General features: G+C 40.0%; 1 pseudogene; it reads left to right on the top strand.

The window, feature by feature from the left end:
• Nucleotides 1-2,244: 2,244 nt before the first annotated feature.
• On the top strand, nucleotides 2,245-8,869 carry LOC140709212 (C-terminal-binding protein 2-like; annotated as a pseudogene).
• Nucleotides 8,870-12,990: the final 4,121 nt, after the last annotated feature.

Raw genomic sequence — 12,990 nt, 5'->3', positions numbered from 1 at the left:
GGACAGGCAAAATGTATGGATAGTAGTCCCATTAAGCTTTATATACAATTAATTAATAAAATAACTCATTATGAAATAATGTAGCAATTAATAATTTATTCTATTCTTGGCGAGTTTCTAAGTTTTTCTATGGCATTAAGGTCTTTAAAAATTCTTTGAAATGAGTAGATACAATAAACTATTCCACAGGTGAGGCGCTTGGCCTAGAGACTTCACATTTCTAAGTTAGTTCCTACTAAGGAAAAGAAAACCTTTTGACCTGCACTACCAGAGATGAAAAAAAGAGTAAAGTGAAATAGAAGATCCAACTTTATCATGTGCTGAGGTGCTTTGGGCTCTGCCAAAAGTTTTTTCTCATTTTTTTTGCAGGATCACGTTTGAAATCATAGGACTGAAAATTATGAGGCAGAAACATTTGTCCCTGGTGTTTCTGAAATACATGAACCAAATCCCAATGTCTGCACTTTTACTCTCATAAACTTCTGACATGAGGCACAGATTTTTACAAAATAACTTAATATGGAAATCTTGCAAAATGTGCAGATTTCCCCAGATCCCCCAAAACAATGGAAAAGCACTCAGACCACAGGGCCTTCACCAGAATAACAGAAAGAAGAGGAGAACTTTGGCTCTCACTGTGAATGCCCTGGAACGTTAGTGGAGGCACAGGGGAACACTTAGAATATTGAAAAGCATAGTAAGCATAGGGTAGAAAATTTCCATCTGTGGCAGCAAAAGAAGTAAACCTAGGATTTTCCAGAACCAATTTCATTGAAGCGGAACCTCCAACACCACATTTTTAAAGTTTCCCCCATGGCCTTTGCTCCTCTCATCTTTGTTATTTGTTCATTCTTTCCTAATGGGGTGATACCTATTATTCTCTCTCTTTTTACATTCCAAACATATTTCCTTTACTGTAGAACAGGGGCATCCAAGGGAGAATACAGCCATGAGTTCTTAGTTTCTGTCTCTGGCATCACTGATAACACCAGTGTCACTCAGCCGCTGAGTGAGCCAGTTAGGCCCTTTCCTCATCCCCCTTTTCCACTTATTACTAGAGACAGAACATAAATGTATGACTGCAGGCTGCTAAAAGCCTAAAACAAAACAGAGCCATAACAACCACAAAATAAGTTGGCTTGGAAAAGCTTGCTATACAAAGCAACCAGGTCTGGCTTATATTTACCACATCCCTTCTTCTTTCCCAAAACAACAATTGGGCTCAAGAGAAAATGTCCAACTTTTAGTATTTCCCTCAGTATAGAATGAGAACAGTGAAACATATTTTCAAAGGTTTGGCTTTTTGGGGCTACTGCTGATGACTAGATTCTGATGACTAGATCCCTATTCTCCTCCAATAGGGAGTGCTAAGGAAATGGCAGAATAGTGAGAATGACAATTGATGACTGCTGAGAAAAGAAGTTGCATGCCTATCACAGCATCCGAGAAACAAACACTGCAATCAACTGCGGAAGCAAAGGACTACAGTGTCTGGAAAACAATGGGAAAAAATATCTGTACCTTAAAAATACGCACACAAGCCCAGAGAAGACACATCGAAGACCCTGTTAATGAAGCACCAAAATATACAGCCTCACTGATTGCTGTATTATCTTGTAGTAAGAAAGTTTGTACATACTACATTACACAGTTGTTTTATAAATTTCTGAGTATCATCAGAAGATTGAGGGGGCATACGGAGAAGGCAGAAAACATGTCTCAATTGAAGAAATAAAATAAACCTACAAATATTTAGCTTTAAAAATCTTTGTTGACCTTTAAAGGTCAAAATTTGTAGGTTTATTCTTTTGTTGTTGTTGTTGTTGTTGTTACATTATATAATTTTAAAAATCAAAATAATTATCAAAGCTCCTTAATGAGACCGGCACTCCTCCAGTCCCTGGGGCCCTGGCAAGGGAGGAGCCTTGAGACCGTGCGGGACACCCAGGTGGACCCCCAGCCCATGCCGGAAGCTCAGAGCAGGAGCAGGGACCTGGCCGCACCGGGCCAAAGCCACCTCCACCAGCAGTGGTCGCGAACTCCGGGCGCTTCAGAACTGGGGTCATGATGAGATTTGTTGATTGTGCGATGGTGGCTGAGTTGTAAGCAAACGGGTTTCATCACCTTAAATGGTTTTCAACCAATGAAGCTGTATTCCCTTAAAAAGACAGACAGCCCATCGTGTGAACTGTAGAGCTGGTGAACAAATTTATATTGGGTTCATAGTGGCATCATGCACGCAGACTCCTGCGAGTTCCCGTAAGTTCTTAGAGGACTGCTTTGCCTTTTGATCTGAGAGTTGCAAAGTTTGGTAAAGAATGGCCCTTGTGGATAAGCACAAAATCAAGAGAGAGCAATTGGACAGAATTTGTGAAGGAATGGTCCCCAGATCACGAAAGGTCCCCTGCATCCCCGCCCCGTGGTGGAGCTGCTGCACGGCTGCGACTGCACTGTGGACATGCCCATCCTGAAGGACCTGGCCACCATGGCCTTCTGTGATGCACAGTCCAGGCAGGAGATTGACAAGAGGGTTCTAAATGGAGCCGTCGGCGCCATGATGTACCACACCATCACCCTCACCAGGGAGGGACCGGAAAAGTTCAATGCCCTGACAGTGATCGTGTGGGTGGGCAGTGGCTAGGGCTAAGGAAAGAGACCACTACTACTTCTGCTGCCCTCCTCCCCCCGCCTTGCCTAGTTCACAAGACAGGAGGAAAGAGAGAAAGAAACAAAAGTAAGATAAATAGCCAGACCACTTTGGCACCACCACCGGGCCCTAGGAGTTAAAAAAAGTAATAATAACATCAACCCCTGACATAAACTACTTATGTTATCTGTAAATCCCAGACACTGTATGAAAAAAAAAAGCACTGTAAAACTTTCTGTTCTGTTAGCTGGTGCATATAGGCCCCAGTCACCTTTCCCATGCTTGCTCGATTTATCACGACCCCTTCACGTGAACACTTTAAAGTTGTGAGTCTTTAAAAAGGCCAAGTATTTCTCTTTTGGGGAGCTCAGCTCTTAAGACGCGAGTCTGCTGACACTCCTGGCCAAATAAAAAACCTCTTTCTTCTTTAATCCGCTGTCTGAGGAGTTTTGTCTGCAGCTTCTCCTGCTACGTTTCTTGGTTCCATGATCCGGAAGCAGGTGATTAACGCACGGTAGAGGCAGCCCCTTAGGCAGCTTATGCCTGCCCTGTAGAGCATCCCTGCAGGGGACTCTGGCCAGCTTGAGCCATGCGGATCCTGAGAGCGCTCCTGGGTAGGCATTTGCCCCTGTGGAACTCCTCCTCAGAGCAGTGCACAGCAGGCCCACGTGTAGGATCAACACAGTGGCTGAACACCGGGAAGGAACTGGCACTTTAAGTCCGGACATCTGAAACTTGCTGAGACTGCTCTTTGGAACTTCCCCCACTCCATTTGAGTGGAAGCGTGGCCTGATCACCCACAGTGTGCCTGTACTGGCACTTTGGTTTTTGTTTTTAACTTGACTTGAATTAATTGCTTGATACTTTGGTTTTTGTTTTTGACTTGACTTGAATTAATTGCTTGACACTTTGGTTTTTGTTTTTGACTTGACTTGAATTAATTGCTTGATACTTTGGTTTTAGTTTGGATTTTGACTTGATTTGAATTGCTTGATAAACAGGCATGCCTTTATTGGCACTTTGGTTTTGGTTCTGATTTTGACTTGGCTTAAATTGCTTGACAAACAGGTGTGCCTTTAACAACACTTTGGTTTTAGTTTTGATTTTGATTTACTGTCAATTAGATGAGTGAGTGACTTTTTACCCTTTCCTTCTGGTAATGTGAATGTTGTTTTGTCTCGAGAGAAAAAATAGGTCAGACACAAAGTAAGCCTACTCTGCTAGGAACTGTGTTAAAACATTTCAAAAAGAAAAATTTCAAAAAAAATAAAAGGAAAGTCATCAAATCATCAAAACTTACTCTATTAAAATGCATGTTACAGAACCTTAAGAAAGGTTTTGCAGGAGATTATAGAGTTAAGTTAACCCCTTAGAGGTTAAGATCTCTGTGTGAATTAGAACTGCCCTCTTTTGGTGTTGGATGGCCCACCGAAGGAACTATAGACAAGGAACAATTGGCCATGTATTTAAGGTGGTGACAGGGGTCGGAGCACAACCAGGGTACCTAGATCAAATTCCTTTATATTGACTCATGGTTAAATATAATATAGACAAAACCAGCAGAAATTTAGCCCTGTTTAACAGCTTATTGCAAAAAAAAAAGCCAAAAGGAAAAGTAAGAGCAGCTTTGCCAGCAGACACAGAGTTAAAAAGGGAGTCCCAGAAACAGCAAGAGAAGCTAGTTTTGCGGGAGCTGCCAGAGATCATAGAAATTCTTTCTCCATATGTCCCAGCCTACCCCACTTTACTAAGGCCAACAGCCCCCTCAGAAATGAGATTCAGGAGCTAACACGCCCCAGGTTTCACCTCAAAGGGGAAGATTGGAGCCTTGAGAGGCCAAGGAAGGAAGCTAAGATAGTCAAGTGGGCAGTCTCAAATCTGGTCTTGCTCGAGCTATGCAGATGCCTCTCAGGGAGATGCGGGGACCTGTCTATTATAATGACCAGGCACACATCTGGCGGGGTGCAACAGACTTTCATATATCAGCCCTTTTCAACCATTGATTTACTAAACTGGAAATACCCTAAACCCACCGCCTTGCTCCCGACAGCTAGAGCCCTGTCAAGCATGACTGTGTAGAGGTGTTGGACTCCAGTTTACTTTAGCAAACCTGAACTCTGGTACAAGACTTGGGTATCAGTAGACTAGGAGCTATACATGGACAGGAACAGCTTCATCAACCCACAAGGAGAGAGATGTGCAGAATATGAGGTGGTAACCTGGAACGCTGTCGTTAAGCTGAGCTCATTGCTTTAATTCAGGCCTTAGAACTCAGTAAAGGTAAGAGTGTAAACATTTACACTGACTCTCAGTGTGCCTGTTTCACCCTCCAAGTGCATGGAGAATTATATAAAGAAAAAAGCCTGTTAAACTGTAGGAAAAAGGGAAAAAAAGACCCAGAGAATGCAACTCAGCTTCAGCGTTTGCAGAGGTACTGAGAAGCACTTCTGCAGAGGCTAAGAGTTGGTAGAAAAAAGCAAGTAACATAAAAAAGATTCTAGGAATGCTTCAAGGAGCTGACAAGAGCCTAAGTCAGTTTTATAAGAGACTCTATAAAGCATTCTGGCTTTACACCCCATTTAACCCTGAGGCTGCTGAAAATCAGTATATAGTGAATACTTCATTTGTAAAGTAAGCCCATAGTAACATCAAGCAGAAGCTGCAGGCATGAATACCTCCTAGTCTATAAAAGTGGCCATCGAAGTGTGTGTTATCTGTAATCAAGAAACAAAACTGAGAAAGGGCAACAGAAAAAAAAAGACTAAGAGTAAGTGTAAAAAAAGAGAAATTAGCAATGTGAGAGGACATGGACATGGATGTGGATATGAAAGAAGTCAAGTTAGGCAAGGATTCAAGAGCTGGACAAGGCTAGAGAGAGATTAATGTGTGAGATGCAAAAAGAAAGGACACTAGAAGGGTAAGTGTTCAAAAAGACAATAAAGGAAATGGCCAAGGCCACAAGAAAAAGAGGCCATTGGCCAAGGGCTGTCACACCTTGGAGGAACCAAATACTGATCTGATCAGACTGACAGGAGCTGAAGAATGTAAAGACTAGGGCAGACTAGGCACCTTCTCATTAGGCTCCCAGGAGCCCATGGTCACATTAGAAGTTAAAAGCAGTAAGATTCTGCCGTATCTGGATTCCGATTTCTCACTGAAGGCTAAGCCACTAAATAGAGTTACAAAGGGGGGTTGGGGGGAGAAGAACCCCTCATCTAAGAAACTTAAACAGGAAAAAGAGCCATACCTTGTGAAAACTTGCTTATGGACTTTACAGAACTGCCCTGTGCTGGAGGCTATTGGTACATGCTAGTGCTTGTTTGCTCATTTAAAATAAAATCAGGTTTTTGCCTATGGTTCTCCTCGAAGTCAGGTGTACCCCCACCAAACAAACTAGGTATTTGCCCTATAAGATTTTGTTCGGTCGGCCACCCCCAAATCATAAGTTAAAGGTGACCTCCAGAAACTAAAGAAATTAACCTTAAGAAAGAAAATGCAGGTTTTAAAAAATAGCCATAGTGTTCATAATTAAATAAATGAAAATGCATATAAGCCTGACACCCCTTTAAATCTAGTGACTCTGTTTAAAGTAAAATCTAATTTTTCTAAGATCCATATAGGATGGGCCCTATACTGTAACCTTGTCCACTTCCACTGCTGTTAAAGTTGCTGGTGTTGTGCCTTGGATCCACCACAGTCAGCTAACACCGGCAGCTCAGGACAAATGAACCAGCCAGCAGGATGCAGATCATCCAACCCGGCTGATCCTGAGACGAGACCAAGCTGCTGCTGAGGACCACAAGCCCTGTTCTGGTCACTCTGGAGGCTGACCAGTCTATGCACAGCTGAAGCTTGAGAACTCATCTAGCAAGTAAATGTAGTTAAAAATCTTAATAGTTTTCCTGCAATATAAACTCTTTTCCTATTGTTCTGTCGCTGTATTCAACCTTGCTCCCAGGTAAGGACCTCTTTTGTCCTTGCGGGATATGAATATGCTGTACATTGTTCTGTTGTTGTTACCCCCCCCCCCATAACCATGCTAGAAGAAACACCTATATAAGGTGTCCCCACTGTACATATACTACTTAGGAAACCCAGACCCATCCAGCCCAACAACAATTCTGAGTCTTACAGTCATTCTTTAAACATATAAACCAGAAGTTACCAGGAACTCTTCCTTTAGCAAAAACAGAAAAAGCCTATTTGCTCGGTTGGCTGAAAACACTGCTGGCAGCCTGGATGTGTCTTCATGTTATGTTGATAAAAGGGCTCACATAAGAGACCAATGGCCTGGAGAAGCAGAAGGGCTAATGCCTCAAGATAACTTGACTTTAACCAACTCTTTCCCCAAACAGATGCCCCAACTTCAAGCATCTGGCTCTTAAAAACTTCTGTTATTAAAAAATTCTGTGTTACTCACTAAGAAAAAGCTTTTAAGACCCAGTGAGAAAACTAACCTGCTTAGAACATGACAAAGTTAGTACATGTGCCTGTACAGGTTTAACACGTGTTTGATCCTAGGTCTTCATTTAGAAAATAGTTTCCAGCTATGAAAATTTAAAACCCTCATTATAGTTATATTACTGGTAATAGAAAGTTGCTTGCTGCTTCCCTGTGTATTACACTTGTTCCTTCAAATGATAAAAGGTATTGTAACTACCACGTTCATCAGAAAACTTCAGCACAAGTGTATTACATAAAACACCATCACTCTGTCTCGCAAAGAGACTCAGAAAGTAAAAATAAAATTGAGAACTCCCACTAATTACTGAAAATTCTCAAAGTGGGAGATAAGGAAGGAGACCACTACTACTCCTACTGCCCTCCTCCCCCTACCTTGCTTAGTTCACAAGACAGGAGAAAAGAGAGAAAGAAACAAAAGTAACATAAGTAGCCAGACAACCTTGGCACCACCACCCGGCCCTAGGAGTTAAACAAAGTAATAAAAATCACATCAACCCCTTACAAAAACTACTCGTGTTATCTGTAAATCCCAGACACTGTATGAAAAAAAAAAAAAAAAAGAACACTGTAAAACTTTTTGTTCTGTTAGCTGATGCATGTAGGCCCCAGTCACGTTTTCCACACTTGCTCGATTTATCACCACCCTTTCCCATGGACCTCTTAAAGTTGTAAGCCTTTAAAAAGGCCAAGTATTTCTTTTTCAGGGAGCTCAGCTCTTAAGAGGCGAGTCTGCCGACGCTCCCGGCTGAATAAAAAACCTCTTCCTTCTTTAATCCAGTGTCTGAGGAGTTTTGTCTGTGGCTCCTCCTGCTACACGACGACCTGGACATCAAGGCTGCTGGTGAGCTCGTAATTGCTGTGTGCAACATCCCGTCCGTAGCCGTGGAAGAGACAGTGGACTCCACCATCTGCCACATCATCAATATGTACCGGAGGAACACTTGGCTGTCCCAGGCACTGTGGGAAGGCACGTGGGGTCAGAGCGTAGAGCAGATCGGAGAGGTGGCCTCGGGAGCAGTCTGCGTTTGTTGGGAGACACTGGGCCTCGTCGGCTTCGGTGGCACGCAGCAGGCGTTTGCAGTTCCAGCCAAGGCCTTTGGATTCAGAGTCATATTTTACAACCTACTTGCAGGATGGGATCAAGGGGTCCCTGGGCATGCAGAGGGTCTACACCCTGCAGGATTTGCTGTGTCAGAGTGACTGCGTCTCCTTGCACTGCAATGTCAACGAATATAACCACCACCTCATCAATGACTTTACCATAAAGCAGATGAGGCAGGGAGCATTCCTTGTGAACGCAGTCCGTGGTGGCCTGGTAGACAGAAAGCCTTCGCACAGTCCCTCAAGGAGAGCAGGATACAAGGGGCAGCCCTGGACGTGAATGAGTCGGAGCCCTTTAGCTTTGCTCAGGGTCCATTGAAAGACGCCCTGAATCTCATCTGCACTCCTCACACTGCCTGCTACAGCCAGCAAGTGTCACTGGAGATGATGGAGGCAGCTGCCACCGAGATCCACCGGGCCATCACAGGTCGCCTGCCAGGAAGCTTAAGAAACTGTGTGAACAAGGAATTCTTTGTCACATCAGCGCTTTGGTCAGCAACAGACCAGCAAGCAATTCATTCAGGCATCGTGGGCGTGGCTTCAGGAGGACTTCCTGCAGCCATGGAAGGATCATCCCTGGAGGCATCCCAGTGACTCACAATCTCCCAACAGTGGCACATCCTTCGCAACGGCCCTCTCCCAACCAGCCCACAAAACACGGGGACAATCGAGAGCACCCCAACGAGAAACAGCAGAGAATGCCGGAAGGTAATCATTCAGATACACTTGGGAAAAAGAGACAGTGACAAATAGATGAACTAAGAGAAAAAGAATCTGACGGTCTTTTTAGCTGATTCTGGAAATATGCATCATTGATGTTGCAGTGTTAAAACTACAAGAGCTGGAAAACTGAAGATATCGTCTGCTTACGGAAGCTCTGAAAGACGAGGGTGTGATTTATTAATGACCAACTTCTGTTATTGTGTGTTAAGTTTTTCACCTGTGCATCAAATCACAAATAATAAATAGAACTTTTTCCTTTATCAGTCCCTTGGCCACAGCAGGCCCTGAATACCTTGCTTAGAATGTTGCATCAATAGTTCAAACATCAAAATAAAAACCATGAAGAGGAAATCCCCATCCTGTGACTTGAGTCCCTTCAGTCTACAGGGACTGGTTGCCGCTTTTTGCTAATAGGAAGATTACATTACTAGAAAATGTGGAGTAAGCTGTTTGCCTGTGGTAGACACCTGCATGCATAGGATTGAAGACAGTACCGGCTCCTGTACAGAGAAGCGTCTCTCACATCTGAACTGCATACTGAGTGGGCAAGTTGGTTGTAAGTTCAGTAAAAGCATCTGATAATGCAAGAAAAAAAAAGAGTATTAGGTTTCACAAGCTGTTTGTAATCAAGTATAGTTTCTCAGTTTCAGATCCTCTGCTATTTTATTGAGTGAAAGTATTGCGCTAAAAGCATTCAAGAAAAATAATATTGCTTTTCCTAATGTCACAGGAAACACTTTAAATGGCAACTTGTCAGATTGTCTATGAAAAAAATCCACATTTTTAGACACTGATAAAGTCTTCTTTTCTTCAGGTGGTTTTTTATACAAGAACACTTCATATGTATTGGATGCGACTGATTTTAACAAATCCTATTAGATTTGTGTCAATTAGTTACATCTTCTATTCATAGTCTTTTGTGAATCATTTGCCTTTTTGTTTAAAAAGATAGCCTATTTTGAGCTTTTGCATACGTACATTCCTATTTTTGTGACAAAATAAAAACTATAAAATTGTCCCAATCAGGAAAATAATGGCTATCAGAAGTATGTTTTGTTTAATGTAAGTTACCGTTACTGTATTTGTTTATTATAGAGGTGGACATTTAGCATTCGGTGCAGTTTTCAATCAAATGTAATCAGAAAAAACTGCTTAATGAACAAAACAGAACATAGACAAAAAAAGAATACTAGAAGACGTGACGCATGAAGAAAATGAGATATCAATAAAAAGATTTTTAAAAACCAACAGAAATTGTGAATCTGAAGAACACAATAACTATATTAAAAATTTAATCAACAATCACAAAAGCAAACTTAATAAAGTGGAAAAAATAGACAATTGATGACATTGTACTTATCAATATTGAGTCGTGAAAACAAATTTTTTTAACAGAATAGAGAAAAAAAGATGAAATATGGGACTTACTGTGCACTGCCAAGTGGACCATTGTATTTATAAAAGGAGTCTTAGAAAATCAATATAGGAGAAAGGTAATAAAGAGGTTATTTTTAAAACGCAGCTGAGAACTCCCCAGATGACAAGGTAACTAAACAAGAAATACTGCCAAACAAAAGCTTTAATAACAAAGTACGGGTATAAAGAGGTACAGCTTTGCATTCCATCGAAATATAGTTGTTATATACTGTTATAACTTTAAGATGTTTTATGAAGTCTTTATTTCTCAAGATGATTACAAAAACACCTGTAGAAGGTATGTAAAAGCAAATTGAATCATGTCTCTACAAAACCAACAAACAAAAATAAAGCAGTAAGAGAAAAAATGATAAATAACACATCTACAAGAAACACAGAAGACAATTACAAATAATAATAGTAACTTCATTAACTGCAGTCATTACTTCATATATAAAAAGTTAAATACCTTAGAGAAAATGAATAAAATGATTTAATGGATTAAGAACAAAGAAGATTCAGCAATGTGCTCTCTACAAGAGTCACTTTAGCTCTAAGGACCCAAATAAGTTGAAAATAACAGTATAAAGAAAATATATTTTATGCAAAGAGTAGCTACAATTGGAGGGGTGTGGTCATAATTATGTTAAAATATATTTTAAGTCATAAATTTTAACAAGAGACAGATTGGTATTATGTAACCATGAGATGGATTAACTTGCAAGGAATCTATAACAATAATTTATAAATCATATTTATATAATTTGAAAAATCTGCAAAAATATACCATTGGGATTGTTATAAAAATTAAATTTTTGTATTACTATAAATAGCACTGACATCTTTCTTTCTTTCTTTCTTTCTTTCTTTCTTTCTTTCTTTCTTTCTTTCTTTCTTTCTTTCTTTCTTTTTTTGACAGAGTTTCTGTCTCCCAGGCTGGAGGGCAATGGCACAATCTCACAATCAGTTCACTGCATGCAACCTCCTCCTCCCAGGCTCAACTGATTCTCATCTTTCAACTATGTAAAGCAAATATTGACAGAAGTGAAGCAAGAAACATATAGCAACACAACAGTTGTGAACCTCAGGACTCTACTTTCAATAATGACTAGAATAGTCAGATATAATATCAGTAAGAAAGCAAAACCTGAACATCATAGACCTAAACAGCATTTACAGAACTCTGCAATGGAAAGCAGAAAAATATGCAATATTCTCAATCATACATGGTACATTCTGTTAGGATACATGTCTTATTAAATTTAAGAAAACTGAAGCCACAGAATGTACATGAAACTAGAAATCAAAAGCAAGAAAAAGTGTCAAATACGTAAATAACAGAAAATCAAGCAAAATCTTACATATAGTCTTCCTCAAGTATCAGGTGATTTAATATTGTTAAGATGTCAGGGCTGGTGCGGTGGCTCATGCCTGTAATTCCAGGACTTTGGGAAACCAAAGTGGGTGGATCACTTGAGGTCAGAAGTTTGAGACTAGCCTGGTCAACATGGTAAAACCCCATCTCTACTAAAAATACAAAAGTTAGCTAGACTTGATGGTGGATGCCTGTAATCCCAGCTACTCGGGTGACTGAGACTGGAGAATTGCTTGAAGCTGGGAAGTGGAGCTTGCAGTGAGCACAGCTCACACGACTGCCCTTCAGCCTAAGTGACTGACTAAAACTCCATCCCCCCTGCAAAAAAAAAAGTTGTCAGTACTACTCATGATGATATAAAAATGTAATGTAATTTTATCAAAATCACAATTTTTTTTTTTTTTTTTTTTTTTTGCAGATTTTTTATGTGTAATTCTAAAAGTTGTTTAGGAACTGTGACTAGCCAAACACCCGTTAAAAAGAACAAAGAGGCATTACACTTTCTGATTTAAAATCATGATACAATGCTACAAAAATAAAAACAATATGCTACTGCCACAAAAACAGATACATAGATGATGAAACAGAATTACAGACATCCCAGAAATAAACCGTTACATACATGATAAAATAATCTTCCATAAGCTTTTCATGATCATACAATAGAAAAATAAGAATCTCTTTAAAAAAGAATTTTCAAAATTGAATATTTACAGAGAAAAAATAAAGTTGGATGCTTCCTTTGTACCATACATAAAAAGAAAATTTTTTTTTAATGAATTCAATACTTAAACATAAAAACTAATACAATTCTTAGAAGTAAACATAGAGGAAAAGTTTATGACATAAGTCTTAAAACTCTGACTAAGTATGACATCAAATGCATAAACATGGAAAAGAACAAAAAAAAGGGGGACTACATTAATCTTCAAGTATTCTACACATCAAACATTTAGTGGCATACAAATGTCACCTAATAAGTGGATGAAAGCTGGGCATTTTGGCTCAGGCCTATAATTCTACAACTTTAGGAGGCAAAGGCAGAACAATCACTTAAGCCCCAAAATTTAAGACTAGCCATGAAGACATAGCAAGACCCTATCTTGTATAGGGTTATATATGTGCATACATACATACATGTAACAAAAAAGAGTAAAATATTTTCAAATCTCATATTTCGTAGATGTTAATTTTCAAAATATATAAACTCCTAAAACTCAACAGCAACAAAAAGTTAATAACTTGATTTAGAATTGCAAATGTT

Source organism: Chlorocebus sabaeus, chromosome 19 (genome assembly GCF_047675955.1).
Source record: "Chlorocebus sabaeus isolate Y175 chromosome 19, mChlSab1.0.hap1, whole genome shotgun sequence".
Lineage (NCBI taxonomy): Eukaryota > Metazoa > Chordata > Mammalia > Primates > Cercopithecidae > Chlorocebus > Chlorocebus sabaeus.
This window is presented reverse-complemented; position numbering and strand designations above follow the sequence as displayed.